Source organism: Phyllobates terribilis, unplaced genomic scaffold (genome assembly GCF_046119375.1).
Source record: "Phyllobates terribilis strain yellow unplaced genomic scaffold, ASM4611937v1 Scaffold_94__1_contigs__length_6153435, whole genome shotgun sequence".
In the NCBI taxonomy this organism is placed as follows: domain Eukaryota; kingdom Metazoa; phylum Chordata; class Amphibia; order Anura; family Dendrobatidae; genus Phyllobates; species Phyllobates terribilis.
Window position 1 is genome coordinate 3,625,494 of NW_027362854.1, and position 17,725 is coordinate 3,643,218.

Genomic DNA, 17,725 nt, shown 5'->3' on the forward strand with positions numbered 1-17,725 from the left:
TGTGCATTGCATTGCCATGTAATGTAACGCAATGCTATCTTTCTAGCTCTCCCTCTTTACTTCCTTTTGGATAAACAGACATATTAGGCAAGCATTTTGGAGCTTTCACCTAAATAACTACAGGTGGTGAGATAAGCTGCACAATATAATTGACCTTTCAGTATATTGTTGCACACACACCATCTATTTAGCAAATGCCCTTCTTATCAACAGCAGCCTTTTAAACTCACCTGAGCTAACAGGTATGTGCGCTGGTTACTCTGCTGCGCTTAAAATTTCTTTTTTGGTTTGCTACAATGCCTTTTCTGAAACGTTGTCTCCCTCTGCTGGAACACTGACTTCTTTCAATTAATGCCTGCAGACTATAAAAGAGAACCCAACCCAAAAAGTTTGGTTGATTAGTCTGTGGCATTCTGTTAAACTGTTGCTTATGGCGGTCTCTGTGAGCTTCTCAGCGACATTCAGCCAGCCAGGTTTCCTGCCTGCAGTAGATGGAATGTGGCAATGGAACGCTGGCTGCGCGTGTCATAATAGGCTCTGAGCCTTTATATACCTGTGCACAGCAGCAGCCACCTTCAGTCTGCTGCTGGACAGCCAGCAGCAGCAGGAGAGGTAAGTAATCAGCAGCCCTCCTGCTAAGGGTAGACAGCTGCTCGTTCCACCCCACCCCCCGCCTTAATTGGTTCTCCTCCCTTCCAACGGTGTTGAGGCGGGTGGGAACAGCAGGGGGTGAGGGTGCTGTGTTTAAAGAGGTGGAGTTATGCAGATCTAAAACGCGTGGATTGCAGCAGCAGCAAGCCGAAAAGTGCAGGCATGTAAGGGATCTAGAGGTTGACAACATGTCTTCTTAACGGGAGTCCAGGAGCTCATCTCCACAAATGGACTCTTCAGGATCCTTGGGTGGCTCCGTAGTTCGAAACCAATTCTGGTTATCGCTTCTCGGCCTTTTGGCTCAGACCTAGTGTTTGGACAAGAGGTTCCTTGTGTACTAGCCCTCGGCCTTCCAGCATCGCCACTTCGGTGGCTTAAGCTGGATGCTGCTATAGGGGGAGAGTGAGGAGGAAACGAGAAGGCGATTCCTGAAGCGACCATGGGTGTCAAGCTTCGCTTTGCTGGGACCGGGGATCCCCGGGTCAAGAATGCTTTCCGTATCGAGGTCTCTGAGGAGAAGAAGGACCATTTCTCGTTGTCATACCTGGTCAACGCCATTTTCTATGAAATCCTGAAGATCCAGAAGTCGGAGATCATCTGTTTGCAGGAGTTCAGAAGGGAGCATAGGTACGTCTTGGTGCTTTCTTCTATGGCGGCTTGCCAAAACCTTTTCAAAACTCTTCAAGTCCTTTCAGAGCACCCTCAGCTGGATGGACTTATCTTCACTGTACTCTACTCTAAGGGGGATATCCCGGTGGTAGTATTCATGCACAACCCCTTTATCTCCCGGGATGATATCACTGCATTCCTGAGAAGACACTGCATTTTTGTGCAATTCTCCCATAAAATCTTAAATGGAGAAGGGCTGTGGACTGGGAAGTATAAATACTTTGTGAGGTTTGGGATAGACCCTCATGGTCCTGGAGGTATTCACTATCCTCCCCTGAACTTTACAATTGGAAGAGACTCTGGATATCTGTTTTTTCCCGAGGCGCCATTGTTCTGCAGGAGATGCAACATGTTCGGGCATATCCAGGATTTCTGCAAACAATTGCCAAACTGTAGAAAGTGCAACAAGTACGGTCATCTGGCGAAGGATTGTTCCAACCCGGTGGTATGTGATGCCTGCGGGGAGGAAGGACATGTGATTCGAGATTGTAAGGCTAAAGTCAAGCCTAGGTCCTTCTCCGAAGTCACCAAAGGTAAGCCTACTGTCCCTGCTGTTACCCCACAGGTGACTACTGCAGAGATCAATGAGGAGACGGAGCCCCCTGAGGTTGAAGATCTGGTGGGTGAGGCCCAGACCCTGTTGGACCCTCCAGCCCCTGCTGGGCCAAGTATGGAGATCTCCGAGTTGGATGTGGACCTCCCTCATCAGTCCGAAATATGTGGTGAGGGTGACATGGATGTGTCTCTTGCTCGAACCCCTGCATTGTCCTGGGGTGCTACAGACGAAGAGGTGGCCAGGGATGGTGGCCAAGGAGACTTTACTTCTGGGAGGTCTTTTGATGATGATGATACTCCTGAACTGGCCAATAAAAAACCCAGACGAGAGTACTTGTTATGCACACGCCCGGGCTAAGCGGCGTGTGCGTGTGATTGGTAGTGATTCCACTGGACCGTGCCGGAGAGGGAATGCCTGGAGGGGCGTGACTAAGTATTCACCCGATCCGACCAGGGTCGCACGACGGCATACGACGCCAGTGCACCAAGGAGGAACCGAGCAGAGGGACCAGGTGCTACTCCAGGACAGACCCCGGACACGGCTGTTGACCCACACAGGGGAATACAGGAACAGGCTGGTAGGCTGGCACACAGACTGGTGGGTATAGGCAGGCACGACTGGTATGCAGGCAGGCGGGTATGCAGGCAGGGGGGTAAAGGCAAGCACAGCTAGAGTGCAGACAGGGAGGCACTAGCAGGTAGGAACACAGGCGGGATAGGACCCAGTACACACCGGGACTCAGGAACAATACAGGCAGAGGGTTACAGGCAAGCACAGCTAGAGTGCAGACAAGGCTGAGCAGGGAGGACAGGGCTCTGTTCACACAGAACAGACAGGAAGGGAAAGACAGAGCCAGATACTCACACAGTACTTGCAGAGACAACAAGCAGGAGTTAGGTACGAGTTCAGACTCTGCAGAAAAAGGAAGGGAACGGACATAGAGGCAAAACAGGTAAAGGACAGGAGAGAGTTCAGACTGGAACTGAGTGTACGGAGGAGACCGACACTGCAGAGGGATACAGGAGCGGGTCTGGGAATACGGCCCCCAGAGAGGCGGAACGAACAGGCAAGGAGCGTGTTCAGACAGGACAGACCAGACGCAGGAGCGGGTCTAGGAAATCGGCCACTAGAAGGCGGAACGAACAGGCAAGGAGCGTGTTCAGACAGGACAGACCAGAGAACACAAAAAGGACACAGTTCAGACACAGGAGCTGATACCGCAAAGCAGGAGACATACAGGACTCAGTTCAGACACAGGAGCTGAAACCGCAAAGCAGGAGACATACAGGACTCAGTTCAGACACGGGAACTGATACAAAAAGCAGGAGACAAGAGACGGGACCTGGCACCTTCAGAGTGCAAGCACACACTGAAGGAAACACTATGCTCAGGCAGGGATAGAAGGGAGCTGCTGAGCTATATACCAAGTGACAGACAGCAATAGGCTGAGGACGCACAAGGGGTGTGACCCACAGCAGGTACAAAAGGCAGGAAGTGATCGGGCGCCGCCCTTAAGCAGCAGAAACAGACACAAACAGACAGCATGGAGGGAAGCCAGAGAGACATTCTGGACAGGAGATCAAGTGCGCCCTCTTGCACAGTGGGAGATGGACCACCATGCAAGGACGCCGCCAGGTATGTTACAGTACCTCCCCCCTTACGCCCCCTCTTCTTCAGGCCTGCCAGAATCTTCCGCAGGGAATTCGAGGGCCAGTCGTTCACTGGGTTGGAGGGGGACAGAGACTTAAGGGTAATCTCTGCTTCGAGGTACATCTTGTCAAGCTCACAGGAAGAAATAGACGGGTTATCACGTACATAATGAGGAAAAGTCACTGTCTCTTTGTTATCTGGTGGTATCCCGGAGGATTCAGGAAACAACTGGAGGTCCTCCGCCGGGTCAGAAGAGTGCAGAGGCTCAGAGAAAACAACTGCTTCAGAGTACACTAGGTCGGACTCACTGGAGGAAGCAGGCGAGGTATCGGGTACCGAGTATAGGAAAGTCTCTGTCCATTCACCACCAGGTGGCACCCCGAAGGGTTCTGGAGACAGCTGGCGGTCCTCCGCCTGGTCAGAGGGGTGTAGAGACTCACGGGTAACCTCTGCTTCAGAGTACACTAGGTCGGACTCACTGGAGGAAGCAGGCGAGGTATCGGGTACCGAGTATAGGAAAGTCTCTGTCCATTCACCACCAGGTGGCACCCCGAAGGGTTCTGGAGACAGCTGGCGGTCCTCCGCCTGGTCAGAGGGGTGTAGAGACTCACGGGTAACCTCTGCTTCAGAGTACACTAGGTCGGACTCACTGGACGAAGCAAGCGAGGTATCAGATCCAGGATATAGGAAAGTCTCTGTCCATTCACCACCAGGTGGCACCCCGAAGGATTCTGAACACAACTGGAGGTCCTCCGCCTGGTCGGAGGGGTGTAGAGACTCAGGAGTAACCTCTGCTTCGGAGTACACTAAGTTGGACTCACTGGACGAAGCGAGCGAGGTATCAGGTACAGAGTATAGGAGAGTCTCTGTCCTTTCGCTACCAGGTAGCACCCCAAAGGGTTCAGGAGACAACTGGAGATCCTCCGCCTGGTCGGAGGGGTGTAGAGACTCGGAGGTAACTACCACTTTGGGGTACCCATTGTCAGGCTCACAGGACGAAGCGGACAAAGTATTGAGTACCGGGTGTAGAGAAGTCTCTCTCCATTTGTCATCGAGTGGTATCCCGGAGGGTTCAGGAGGCAACAGGGGATCCTCCGCCAGGTAGTAGAGGTGCACAGACTCTGAGGTAACCACAGCTTTGGAGCATCCTTGGACATGCACACCGGTTAAAGAGAAAGAAGCATCTGATGCCGGGTGCAGGAAGTTCTCCTGTGTGGAGTCTGGATGGGCAGAAGTCTCTTCGGCCAGGAGAACTGGTGCACTACCCACGCACATTACCCATTGGGGTTTCTCCGGGATACAGGGAGATGAAGCTTCAGTAGGGACTTCAAGGTTGGGGTCAGGAGGTCTCAGGGAGGACAGACCCTGGCGTGACGGCTTGCCTCTAAGTCTAGCACGTCTGGACTGCCTCTTGAGGTTGAGAGAAGTATTCCGGAAAGCGTAGTCACCCTGTGAGGATTCTGGGTGGGCAGTAGTCTCATTGGGCTGGAGGACTATTGCGCTACCCACACACATTACCCGTCGGGGCTGCTCCGGGATATTGGGAAGTGAAGCTTCAGCAGGGGCTTCAGAGTTAGGGTCCTCGAAGACCATACGAAAGGCCACCAGGAAGGCCTGCAGGTCAAGGATGACAGGATCCCATGCTTCCCATAGGGGGGTGACCCATTTCAAGGCATCACCCGCTAGGTAGTCAATCATAAAGGCCACTTTAGCCCAATCGGAAGGAAAATAGAGAGGGTAGGCCTTAAAGTGTAGCATGCATTGCTCCACAAATGCACGACACTGTCTTGGATCCCCATAGTAACGTGGCGGATCCGCAGGAACGAGAGCTGATAGATCCATCTGGACGGGTGCGTAATTCGCCTGGAACTCAGCTAAAGGGGGGAAAAAAATTTATTTATTTATTTTAATGCATGTATTCGCTGGAAAACTTCTCAGAGAGCGAAGGCCGTGGGGCTCAACGGGAACCATGGCCTGAGCATGCTGTTATGCACACGCCCGGGCTAAGCGGCGTGTGCGTGTGATTGGTAGTGATTCCACTGGACCGTGCCGGAGAGGGAATGCCTGGAGGGGCGTGACTAAGTATTCACCCGATCCGACCAGGGTCGCACGACGGCATACGACGCCAGTGCACCAAGGAGGAACCGAGCAGAGGGACCAGGTGCTACTCCAGGACAGACCCCGGACACGGCTGTTGACCCACACAGGGGAATACAGGAACAGGCTGGTAGGCTGGCACACAGACTGGTGGGTATAGGCAGGCACGACTGGTATGCAGGCAGGCGGGTATGCAGGCAGGGGGGTAAAGGCAAGCACAGCTAGAGTGCAGACAGGGAGGCACTAGCAGGTAGGAACACAGGCGGGATAGGACCCAGTACACACCGGGACTCAGGAACAATACAGGCAGAGGGTTACAGGCAAGCACAGCTAGAGTGCAGACAAGGCTGAGCAGGGAGGACAGGGCTCTGTTCACACAGAACAGACAGGAAGGGAAAGACAGAGCCAGATACTCACACAGTACTTGCAGAGACAACAAGCAGGAGTTAGGTACGAGTTCAGACTCTGCAGAAAAAGGAAGGGAACGGACATAGAGGCAAAACAGGTAAAGGACAGGAGAGAGTTCAGACTGGAACTGAGTGTACGGAGGAGACCGACACTGCAGAGGGATACAGGAGCGGGTCTGGGAATACGGCCCCCAGAGAGGCGGAACGAACAGGCAAGGAGCGTGTTCAGACAGGACAGACCAGACGCAGGAGCGGGTCTAGGAAATCGGCCACTAGAAGGCGGAACGAACAGGCAAGGAGCGTGTTCAGACAGGACAGACCAGAGAACACAAAAAGGACACAGTTCAGACACAGGAGCTGATACCGCAAAGCAGGAGACATACAGGACTCAGTTCAGACACAGGAGCTGAAACCGCAAAGCAGGAGACATACAGGACTCAGTTCAGACACGGGAACTGATACAAAAAGCAGGAGACAAGAGACGGGACCTGGCACCTTCAGAGTGCAAGCACACACTGAAGGAAACACTATGCTCAGGCAGGGATAGAAGGGAGCTGCTGAGCTATATACCAAGTGACAGACAGCAATAGGCTGAGGACGCACAAGGGGTGTGACCCACAGCAGGTACAAAAGGCAGGAAGTGATCGGGCGCCGCCCTTAAGCAGCAGAAACAGACACAAACAGACAGCATGGAGGGAAGCCAGAGAGACATTCTGGACAGGAGATCAAGTGCGCCCTCTTGCACAGTGGGAGATGGACCACCATGCAAGGACGCCGCCAGGTATGTTACAGTACTCACCTGCCAGCGGAGGGTGCGACAGTCCTGCAAGTGACCGCATTTACCCGCAGGATGTCTTCTCCCCTGATGCTCCTTACCTTGGCATCCCTGAGAGCATCAACACCTTTGGGGTGCTTTCCCAGTCTGATGATAATGGATGAGTATGGTGTGATCAACATTGAGTCATGTATTTCTTTTCTTTAATTAATGTCTTGCCAATCTGGTTGGGATGTAGTGTCCCTAAATGTAAGGCAGATCAGATCTAAAATCAGAAGAACAACTGTTCTGGACTACCTGAAACATTTAGGTGCTGATGTTTTTTGCCTTCAGGAGTGTGGGATTCAGGATGCTCCTTGTGACAAAGACTGGCCTTACGGACAGCATATCTGGTCAGGGTCTAATCATAATAAAAATGATGGGGTGGGGATATTAGTTGGGAATAAAGAAATCTCTATTGATAGTTATATTGTGGTGGAGGTGGGCCGATGTTTAATTGCATTTTTGAGTTATAGAGGGTGGCGGGTCAGAATTATTAATTTATATTGCCCTACAGGGAAGGAAGAGCGGCTTGCTCTTCTTGAAAAATTAAGTTTTTTTCTTCCAGGGAAATCTCCCACTATTTTTGTTGGGGACGTTAATTGTGTCACAGAAGGAAAGTGTGACATAACAGGAAAGAAATTGTCCCATTTAATTTGTGATTTTTCCTTTTTAGATGCAGCAGTTGTTGTTCTTGGCATGCCACCACCGCCGACATACCATGCTGACCATGGTGAGATTCATTCCAGAATTGATTTAATGTTATTTTCTAAAAATATGGTATGTTTGGATTTTTCTCAACAAAAGGTACCTTTTTCGGACCATGAATGTTTGAGAGGCGTGTTTTGTGCGAATGGTGACCAAGTGTATGGCGGTGGGGTATGGAAGTTGAATGCAAGGCTGTTAGAGGATGATGAGGTGATGAATGAGTTTAATGTAAAGTATGAAAGATGGAGAATGCGTAAGAAGGATTTTGTGTGTGTTCTTGACTGGTGGGACTGGGTGAAAGTGCAATTTAAAACTTTCTTCAAAAAGTGGGGCTATAGAAAAGCTGCCAGATATAGGAATAGGTTTAATGACCTTAATAGACGGATTGACTGGTTGAGAAAGTGTGTTGCAAGTGGTTTGGAGATGTCTGATCAACTTACTGAGGCTAAGAATGAATTGAGGCATGTGTTGGATGAGAAAGGAAAGGAAATTATATATCGTACTAAAATTGAGCACCTGGAGAAAAATGAGAAGTGTAAGAGGTTCTTTTTTAAAAAAATGAATGGTAGGAAGACTGATATGAATGAAGTTGTGAATGAAAGTGGAACCAACTGTATGGGTGAGGATGTGCTGAAAGAAGTGAATAGGTTTTATAGCAAGTTGTATGATGAGAAATGGATTGACTCTGGGCTTGTGTCATATGTTCTGAATGGTGTGGAGAAAAAACTTGATTCTGAGGAGCGTGATCTGTTGTGTGAGGATGTAGTTCTGGATGAAGTGAAGAATGTGGTGTGGAGTGCTAAAAAGAGTAAGACTCCTGGAAAAGATGGTATACCTGTAGAGTTGTATGTGAAAGCATGGGAAGTTTTGGGAACAGATTTGACTGAAGTATGTAAGTATATGTGGGTGAATGGTAGGTTGTGTGAATCAATGAAAGAAGGAGTGGTTGTGCTTGTGTATAAAAAGGGTGAGAGGAAACGTTTGGAAAACTGGAGACCAATAACACTGCTGAATTCGGATTATAAGGTCTACAGTAAGTTACTGGCAAATCGTATGCGTGAAGTGATTGGTAGTGTTGTGGAGGAGGACCAAGTATGTGCAGTGCCTGGAAGAAGTATGAGTGATAACTTGTTATTGTTGAGAGATATGATTGGGGATTGCAAGGATAGAAAGCAGAAATGTATGACTTTAGCTATTGATTTTGAGAAGGCGTTTGACAGGGTTTCGCATGTGTTTTTGTTTAAAGTACTGGAAAGAATGGGGTTTCCTAGAGAATTTGTGAATTGTGTAAAATCATTGTATGATTGTGTGTCAAGTGAGTTCTTGGTTAATGGGTGGCTGTGTGACAAAGTGAAGATTAGGTCAGGAGTAAGGCAGGGGTGTCCTATGTCCCCCGTCTTATTTGTATGTGTAATAGAACCATTGTTATGTTTGATTAGACGGGATAAAATGATGAGAGGTTTGTTGGTGCCTGGTAGTGGTGGTAAGCATGTGAAAGTGTTAGGTTATATGGATGATGTTGTGGTTGTGAGTGAAAGTATGGCTTCTTTGAGTAGAATTAAATTGCTTTTGGATTTTTTTGTTGGTGCGTCTGGTTTTAGGGTAAATTGGAATAAATGTAGTTTTAAATGTTTTGGAGATAGTAGTATTCGTATGGATGGTGTAAAGTGTGAAGTGGGTGCAATCAAGATTTTGGGCGTATTATTTAATGATGACTTAAAAGGGAATGAAAGTTGGGAAGAGTGTGGTATGCGGGTTGAACGTAAATTGAATTTTTGGCGAATGAGAGAATTGACTCTGCGTGGTAAGGTATTAATTATCAAAGCAGTGATTCTCCCTATCCTGCTTTATGTGGCGACTGTTTTTCCTTCTCCTTACAGGAAAATTAAGAGAATAGAGAAGTTGGTATTCACATTCCTGTGGTGTAGTAAGATGGAGAAGTTGAAGCGGGAGAGCCTTTTTAAGGCTTGTCAGCATGGTGGGCTGGCCTTTCCCAATATTGAAGTTTTTTTAGGTCTTAATTATATTAAGACTGTGGTTATTTTGCTGGGTAAAGGCAATAAAGGTGCTTTTATGGCTAATTATTCTGCTGGATGGATGTTGTATGGGTTATGCTGGAGGAAGAGAGATGCGAGTGTGCCTGTGGCCTTTAAGTGTCCTGTTTGGTATGAGGTGATTGAGAAATTTGTGAGAAAGCATGATTTGTTGAGTGTGGGAATGAATGATTTTAGAATGACCAAGAATGTGGTGAAAAGAATGAGTGCAAATGAGGTAGAGTGTAATATTGTTGGGCTGAGAGGGAATGAGGTTTCAGATGCATGGAAGAAGTTAGATACGTTTGGGATGTCAAACAAACAGAAGGATGTGGTGTGGATGACTTTACATAATATTTTACCTGTGAGAGAAGTGCAGAAGAAAAGAGAGTTGATAAGAACAGATGTGTGTCCGAGAGTGGGATGTGGTGGTTGTGAGACTGTGAGGCATGTTATGTGGGATTGTGAGTACGCGTACAGTGTGTGGAAGTGTGTAGGTGGATTGTGTAAGGGTTTAGCAGGCGTGAATTTTGTGGATTGGCGTGTGGCGATGTTTGGAATTGGTGCGTGTAGTCGGTCTAAAGATAGAATTTTATGGTTGATAATGGCTTGTGTGATGGAGAGTTTGTGGGATGCAAGGAACCTTGGACTTTTCAAGAGGAAATCTTTATCAGTGAATGAATGTGTTAGACTTATTCTTTCAAGACTATACCTGATATATAAGTTGGACAGCAGAGGCGGTGGTGGCACAGATGCCGAAGGGATTTGGAAATTTAAAAAGTGGCATTACCTTATCAAATACCAGTGATTTTTTTCTTTGTGATTCCTTGAAGTTTCTGCATTTGTGTTACGTAAAGGATGTTCCCTTGTGATTATATTTCGTCTTATACTACTGCTGAATAAATAGAACCATGATGATGAGAAGTTTTAAGTAGCAAATTTTGGAGAAATTCATACTGTTTGCTAAAAAACTAAACTGAATGGTTTAAAAAAAAAAAAAATCTGTTCTTATCAGTTTAATATCTGATACGTCCCCTATCTGGGGACCATATATTAAATGGATTTTTAGAACAGGGAGATGGAAAAAGAGCTTGCTCTGTCCACTCCACGCATTGACCTGGTATTGCAGTATCTCCAGGACTGGTGCACCCCTTCTTTAATGCAGTTTCTAAAATCAGAAAGTATTGAATTCAATGTTTTTTGTTCATTTTGCTTGTTTGTCGGATTTTGGGATGGACTCTTTGGCTTTGCTTTTCTTCTCCTCATTGGATTTTTCATGTTCAAAGTTGCAGAAGCCAGATGACAAGCTCATTTTGGTTCAACTTCAGCAACTGTGCATTGCATTGCCATGTAATGTAACGCAATGCTATCTTTCTAGCTCTCCCTCTTTACTTCCTTTTGGATAAACAGACATATTAGGCAAGCATTTTGGAGCTTTCACCTAAATAACTACAGGTGGTGAGATAAGCTGCACAATATAATTGACCTTTCAGTATATTGTTGCACACACACCATCTATTTAGCAAATGCCCTTGTTATCAACAGCAGCCTTTTAAACTCACCTGAGCTAACAGGTATGTGCGCTGGTTACTCTGCTGCGCTTAAAATTTCTTTTTTGGTTTGCTACAATGCCTTTTCTGAAACGTTGTCTCCCTCTGCTGGAACACTGACTTCTTTCAATTAATGCCTGCAGACTATAAAAGAGAACCCAACCCAAAAAGTTTGGTTGATTAGTCTGTGGCATTCTGTTAAACTGTTGCTTATGGCGGTCTCTGTGAGCTTCTCAGCGACATTCAGCCAGCCAGGTATCCTGCCTGCAGTAGATGGAATGTGGCAATGGAACGCTGGCTGCGCGTGTCATAATAGGCTCTGAGCCTTTATATACCTGCGCACAGCAGCAGCCACCTTCAGTCTGCTGCTGGACAGCCAGCAGCAGCAGGAGAGGTAAGTAATCAGCAGCCCTCCTGCTAAGGGTAGACAGCTGCTCGTTCCACCCCACCCCCCGCCTTAATTGGTTCTCCTCCCTTCCAACGGTGTTGAGGCGGGTGGGAACAGCAGGGGGTGAGGGTGCTGTGTTTAAAGAGGTGGAGTTATGCAGATTTAAACGCGTGGATTGCAGCAGCAGCAAGCCGAAAAGTGCAGGCATGTAAGGGATCTAGAGGTTGACAACATGTCTTCTTAACGGGAGTCCAGGAGCTCATCTCCACAAATGGACTCTTCAGGATCCTTGGGTGGCTCCGTAGTTCGAAACCAATTCTGGTTATCGCTTCTCGGCCTTTTGGCACGATCTATCAGGTTTACCTGTGTGGTCTTGCCTGTGAGGTGCTCTTGGTACCCTTTCTCTCGGCCTTGGGGGATCGTTCCTCTTCGGAGGGACTTAACCCCCCTGCTGCTATTGGGAGGAAGGATTAGTCCGGGAGCAACGGGAAGGGATCCCATGAAGGCTTGCGCCTTTCAGAGAGAAGAGTCGGTACGTTCCTGAGTGAAGGATGCCGGCAACGCTCACATATTCATCGGGTGATGCCCGGATGCGGAACACCGTGAGGATTGAAGTTGGAGCAGCATCGAGGATGGAGAAGAATTTGGACTACATCTGCCATAGGATTCTTCTTGGAGTTCTGGAGTTTCGGCGGGAAGACATATTCTGCTTCCAGGACAACGAGTACAAGGGGACATACACCATCACCTTCAAGAGCCAGGGATGCTGTCAGCAACTCGTACAAAAGGTAAACGAGAAAAACTACTTAGATGAATTGGATGGACTAACCTTTTGTCTCTTGTATGCTTATGACGAGATCCCCATCGTGGTGCATTTCCCGAACCCCTTTGTGGAACCTGCAGACATCTCGACCTACCTTACCCGCTATTGTGATGATCTGAGATACCTGGGTACTGTGAAGAACGCGGTAGGCTTCTGGTGCGGCAAGAGAAGGTATATGGCCCGTCTAAAGAGGGACCTTAGTGGAGTGGGAGGAATGCTACACCCTCCCTCAACCTTCGTAATCGGTAAGAGCAGAGGCTACTTATTTTATCCTGGAATGCCAGTATGTTGCAGGAACTGTGGACAAATGGGTCATACCCAAACGTCCTGCACGGGCAGGAAAGTAGACCGCTGCAATAATTGCAGCTGTTACGGACATTTAATGAAGGACTGTCCCGCTGGGAGGAAATGTAATCTCTGCGGTGAGGCGGGGCACATGTTCCGAGGATGCCCCAACAGGACCAGGACCAGGACCTACGCAGAAGCTGCATCTTCTGAAGCTGAGCCGATGCGCCCACCGGTCTTCACTGGCAGGCCGGCGTCGGAGGGCGGTTCGAAGGGCGAGAAGGCTGGGATGGAGCAGGGAGCCGGAGGCCCCTCTGGGGCGGCACCTGCATCGAAGTCCCTTAACGATGGGCGGACCTCGCATGGACCGGAGCAGGGGGGTCCTCCTTCTGGGAGGGTATCCTCCGTATCGATGGTTCCCGATACCGATCCTGTTGGGCTGGAGGGTGGTGCCCCTGTGCGGTTGGCTACAGGGGACCACGCAGCGATGGCCTCAGGATCTTCCAGGGCGATTAGCCAGCCAGATGAGGGGGCTTTGCTTCTAGGTGGCGAACATCAGGAAATCTGTGTTGCTGATCTTGTCCTGATGGACCAGTCTCCCCCCCTGGAGGAGGTGGAGGAAGAGGAGGACTGCACCAGTGACCTAGTGGAGTCTGCCCCGAAAAAGAGACGGAATGTCGAAGCCCCAGCGTCTCCTGGAATGTGGCTGGGAACCGTGACCTACGAGGGGGCAACCGCCGGCTCACAGAATATCGAGTCGTTTGGGTCCTCTAGCCCGGATGTCCTGGAGCAATTTGATATACAGGGCTTTGAGTCAGGTGTCCTCATGGAAGATCCACCACCCTGACCTATGAATGCCCACATTAAGACTTGTCTCACTGAATGTGAGGTCATTAAAGAGCCCAGTTCGTAGGGCTGCTCTATTCAAGTATTTAGAAACCACTGACTTTGACATATGTTTATTACAGGAATGCGGGATACAACATGCACTAAATTATAATGATATCAAGACAGATTGGAGACTGGGGCCCTCCATCTGGTCTGGCTCCAATGACAACAAGTCAGCGGGGGTGGGCTTCCTCTGTCGTGGGAGAAATATTACTATAAATGCTGTCACAGAAATAGTACCAGGCAGAGTGGTTTTAGTGCATTTTAAATTTAATGGTTTTACCCTACGTGTAATGAATATTTATGCTCCCCCTGATAAGCAAGAGAGAATTAATTTATTTGGGATATTGCCATTGTACTGTACTGGGTCATCTCCCCTGATCGTAGGGGGTGATTTTAATTGTCTTTGTGCTAGTGAACAACGAGCAGGGGGTGACCCTTTACGCAAATTGGATAAGTCATGTCATCTATTGAAAGATTTTATAACTGATTTTAAATTATGCGATGCGTGGAGGTCACTCCTGCCGACGGACCCTGGTTATACGTGGTCCGGAAGAGGGGTGTCCTCCAGGATCGATTTTATTTTCCTATCAGATGATTTTAACCCTGTAAAATGTGTTTTAACATCAAATATATTTTCTGACCATAAGGGCTTGGAGGTGCATCTAGAATACCGGGATGAACAGAGGGTCAACAGGGGCCTCTGGCGTCTAAGTACATACCTGCTGGAGGACCCTCTGATTCGACAAGACTTTGGTAAAGCCTATCAAGCCTGGCGGCGACAAAAACCTTCTGATGCCCCTATGGTAACCTGGTGGGAAAATTTGAAAAAAAAAGTCAGAATGTTTTTTATAAAAGCAGGGAGACGTAAAGCTAGAGAGAAAAAAAGATGTTTTAGTGATCTTAACACCAAACTACAAACACTTTTTAAATTCAAAGAGCTAGGGGTGGAGGTGGGAGATGATATTGCTAGCCTAAAAACTGAAATTCAGAACTGCATAGACACAAAGGGGAAAGAGATTATTTTTAACTCTAGAGTGCAGCACTTGGAGGAGGGGGAGAAGTGCTCTCGCTTCTTCTTCAAAAAAGTCATGGATAAAAGAGAAGTGATCACAAATCTAGAGGGTGAAACATCTATGCAGGGAATGTTGAATGCTACTTTTAACTTTTATAAGCATCTTTTTAGTAAAAAGTGTATAGATGAGTCCTTTTTATCTGATGCTCTTAATGATCTCGATTTTAAGTTAAATTTTACAGACCAGGAGTTTTTAGAATGCGATATTGTTTTAGAGGAATTATTTTATGTTTTTAAAAGTTTCTCTAAGGGTAAAGCACCTGGGTGTGACGGACTACCTGTAGAATTTTACCTTACTTTTTGGGACATTTTAAAAGAGGACCTTTTTATGCTTTTTAAAGAAGTTTTTATTTGTGAACAGTTGCCATTTTCGTGGAGGAGAGGAGTGGTGTCTTTGATATATAAAAAAGGTGACCGCAGTACTCTAGCGAATTGGAGACCCATAACTCTCCTAAATGTTGATTACAAGGTACTTGCTAAGGTGGTTGCAGACCGGCTCAGGAGTGTCATTGCCAAACTAATCCAGCCTGAGCAGGTTTGTAGTGTACCAGGCAGAAGTATTTCAGAGGTTTTAAACGTATTAAGGGATGTAATTTGGTATTCCAGAGACCGGGGTCAAAATGTAGCTCTTTTAGCCCTAGATTTTGAAAAAGCTTTCGATAGAGTCTCTCATAGATTTCTTTTTAGAGTTTTAAAAAGAATGGGTATCCCTAATATGCTTTTAAATTGTATTAAGATTTTATATAAAAATTGTTTTAGTCAAATTTCTCTTAATGGCTTTTTAACAGATGGAGTTCCCCTTGAGTCCGGAGTGAAGCAGGGATGCCCCTTGTCGCCCATCCTGTTCATCTGCGCCATGGAGCCCCTGCTGAGCGCAATAAGGAAAGACAAAGTGATTAGAGGGGTTCCTGTTCCAGGCGGAGGTGGCAGTGATGTGAGAGTCTTTGGCTACATGGATGACGTGACGGTTGTGTGCGTGGACCCTGCTTCCCTCCGGAGGGCGGTGTTGCGCATTGATTTTTTTTCCCAGGCATCCGGTTTTAAACTTAATTTAAATAAATCTGAATGTCTGACTTTGGGATCCTGGGACACCGCCCAACTCCCGCAGCTCACTATAAAACGAGACAATGTAAAAATTCTTGGAGTTGTTTTTAACGAGGAGAATGTGGGAACTCAAAGCTGGGAGAATGTCATAGAAAAAATGTCAAAGAAAATATCATTTTGGGGTTTGAGGTCCCTAACAATGGAGGGGAAAATTTTAATTATAAAATCAGTGTTGTTACCCCTCATACTGTATATAGCTATGGTGTACCCCCCCTCTGATGTTTTAATTAAAAAAATGACTAGGATGATCTTTATGTTTTTATGGAACTCCAAAATGGAAAAATTAAGGCGAGAAATAATGAGGAAGAATAAAATGAAAGGCGGAAGGGATGTCCCCGATTTACATATTTATTTGCATTTAAATTATTTCTGCTTTTGTTTCAAACATTTTAATGGTAATAGTGCGCTAAGTTATTTTTTAAAATATACTTGTGGGATGATTTTTAAAAGATGGTTTAAGTTGTCGTTGAATTCCCCTGTTTTACTATGCCCCCCCAAACACCAAGCAATCTTAGAAAAGACTGTTCGATTTTATAGCCTTGGTGATTTTAATATGGACATTTTTAAAGACCGCAAGAAGCTTTTATCTTTTCTGAGGAGGAATGAAGATGTGACCCCCATAGTAAATTTCTCAGAAGAGAGGTCGAAGCAAGTTTGGAAGAATGTCTTCGGGAAATTCTTAGCAAATGGACATAAGGACATCGCATGGATGGTGGTCCACCAGTGCCTCCCCACCAGAGAGTTTCAACACAGGAGAGGCCTGGTGGCCAGAGCCAAATGCCCCAGAGACTCATGTGTTAATGACGAAACCACCTTGCACCTTATGTGGAATTGCCCATTTGCACAGGAACTTTGGCACAAAGTTGGGATTCTTTTAAAATGGACTTGCGGTTTAAGAGATTTTAACCATGAATATGTTTTATATGGCCTTTTTAAATGTCCGACCCCTCAACAGTATTGTATATGTTGGTGTATGATTAACTGTTTTAAAGACGCCCTTTGGAAGGCACGCAATATTTTACTTTTTAAACGTGATGCTATTTCTGTGAAGGATTGTCTTAAAATTGCTTTTAGCCAGATGTATATTTATTACTTGAGGGATGTCAAATGTATTGGGAGGAGGGATGCTAATCGTATATGGGGTTTTTATGGGTGGAATTCTGTGTTTTAATAACGTACTGTTTGTGTTGTTGTTTTTGATTGTAAACCATCTTTTACGCACTTAATAAATTATGTTGAAACCTGATCTGTTCTTATCAGTTTAATATCTGATACGTCCCCTATCTGGGGACCATATATTAAATGGATTTTTAGAACAGGGAGATGGAAAAAGAGCTTGCTCTGTCCACTCCACGCATTGACCTGGTATTGCAGTATCTCCAGGACCGGTGCACCCCTTCTTTAATGCAGTTTCTAAAATCAGAAAGTATTGAATTCAATGTTTTTTGTTCATTTTGCTTGTTTGTCGGATTTTGGGATGGACTCTTTGGCTTTGCTTTTCTTCTCCTCATTGGATTTTTCATGTTCAAAGTTGCAGAAGCCAGATGACAAGCTCATTTTGGTTCAACTTCAGCAACTGTGCATTGCATTGCCATGTAATGTAACGCAATGCTATCTTTCTAGCTCTCCCTTTTTACTTCCTTTTGGATAAACAGACATATTAGGCAAGCATTTTGGAGCTTTCACCTAAATAACTACAGGTGGTGAGATAAGCTGCACAATATAATTGACCTTTCAGTAGATTGTTGCACACACACCATCTATTTAGCAAATGCCCTTTTTATCAACAGCAGCCTTTTAAACTCACCTGAGCTAACAGGTATGTGCGCTGGTTACTCTGCTGCGCTTAAAATTTCTTTTTTGGTTTGCTACAATGCCTTTTCTGAAACGTTGTCTCCCTCTGCTGGAACACTGACTTCTTTCAATTAATGCCTGCAGACTATAAAAGAGAACCCAACCCAAAAAGTTTGGTTGATTAGTCTGTGGCATTCTGTTAAACTGTTGCTTATGGCGGTCTCTGTGAGCTT

The 17,725-nt window shown here is 46.6% G+C and overlaps 1 non-coding gene and 1 pseudogene across 1 annotated transcript; both read left to right on the forward strand.

Annotated features, from left to right (window-relative positions):
• The first annotated feature begins 10,538 nt into the window (after nt 1-10,538).
• LOC141197945 (U2 spliceosomal RNA) lies at nt 10,539-10,739 on the forward strand (annotated as a pseudogene).
• A 6,168-nt stretch (nt 10,740-16,907) lies between these two features.
• On the forward strand, nt 16,908-17,097 carry LOC141197907 (U2 spliceosomal RNA). Its single transcript, XR_012269927.1, has one exon. It is a non-coding gene; the product is annotated as a U2 spliceosomal RNA (small nuclear RNA).
• Nucleotides 17,098-17,725: the final 628 nt, after the last annotated feature.